The sequence below is a fragment of the Halyomorpha halys genome, unplaced genomic scaffold (assembly GCF_000696795.3).
Source record: "Halyomorpha halys isolate HHAL.00 unplaced genomic scaffold, Hhal_1.1 Scaffold210.1, whole genome shotgun sequence".
Lineage (NCBI taxonomy): Eukaryota > Metazoa > Arthropoda > Insecta > Hemiptera > Pentatomidae > Halyomorpha > Halyomorpha halys.
The window spans coordinates 499,580-500,862 of record NW_027113191.1 but is presented as its reverse complement, the minus strand read 5'-3'; positions in this window follow the sequence as shown (position 1 = coordinate 500,862).

The window sequence follows — 1,283 nt, the reverse complement described above, 5'->3', positions numbered from 1 at the left end:
ATTTCAGTCAATTACGATGGAAGACCTCTCAAATTATAGTGAATAAATATGTGTTGAACCAAGGCGCTGTTCTTTTATCTTGGTCACGGTGTTTAGGATAGTCATAACCACCATCATCATTTGATCGATTCTGGAGCATATTTCCTCAACGAGAGATTTCAGTACCGAAGATTCCTGTGTCGAAGCTGCCTGGGCAGGTGTAGGCTGAAAAGTCAGAGGATGTTTTGTGGGCGTGATATACGGAGAACATCGGAGAGACAGAGGTAGTGAATCCAGGTAATCTCATTGTTAATAGAGTTGGTCAATCTGTGAATTGAATGATTCATACGGAATAATTGGTACAGGAAAGTATTGTCACAGTGAGTTATATATTACTAATATTGGTACTGGTAATGGTAGGGGGAACAAGTCCGGCAAGTGGGCCTATTGGTCCTTTTTGCTTTTATCTCTAACCAAATGGAATAGCTCTTTTATGTTATTCCTCTATATCGAACCTTTTCGACTTTCTAATGAAATTCAGAAAGGACTCCCAATCTATAGAGGAAGCCTAATTTTCTGTGATTCTATCAGAGCCTAAAAGCCTTAGGGACGCATACCAACCATAATATGCTAAGTAATGTAAGGCAGATTCTTAGGCCTGTCCGCATAAGCAGTAGGTTTCATGATGGACTACTCTACATATCTTAAGATGTCAACAATGACCTGTAAGAACTCCTATTAATAATCGGAGTTCGTTTCTGTTTACGCCTAGCAGCCAGTTAATATTAGAAGTAGAGGCTTTAGTTATAAATATTTTGGCCTGTCTCAGCCCTCTGCAGTACCTCCACTCCTTGCATGCTATCTCCCATGTCCAGTCCAGAACTTCGTTTGCTCTGATGCCTTTTAGAGATGCCTAGAAAAGGTTCTGGCCCTATAGGAGGGTGCTCAGCCCTGATTCTAGCAAGCTGATCAGCTTTTTCATTACCTGTGATTCACCAACTTTCCACTAATTAGGATCAATCCATCGTCAGAAAAAGCTTGCGCGAATATCCCAGCATCCCTAAGTCTTTCCAATAGGCTATCCATAACTAGGCACCATAGCAATGGTGAGATGCTACTCCCCTGAGGGCATCCAGTTACTGTCTGCGCCTGAAGCCTGTACCGTCTTCCAAAACTACAATTATTCTATTATTAAGAACAAATCTGACCTAGCTGATAATCGCATTCGGGAAAGAAATGCCTAATAAGGCTTTACAGACTGCCTTAGGCCTTGTTTGGTCAAATGCCCCTTCTACATCGAAAAA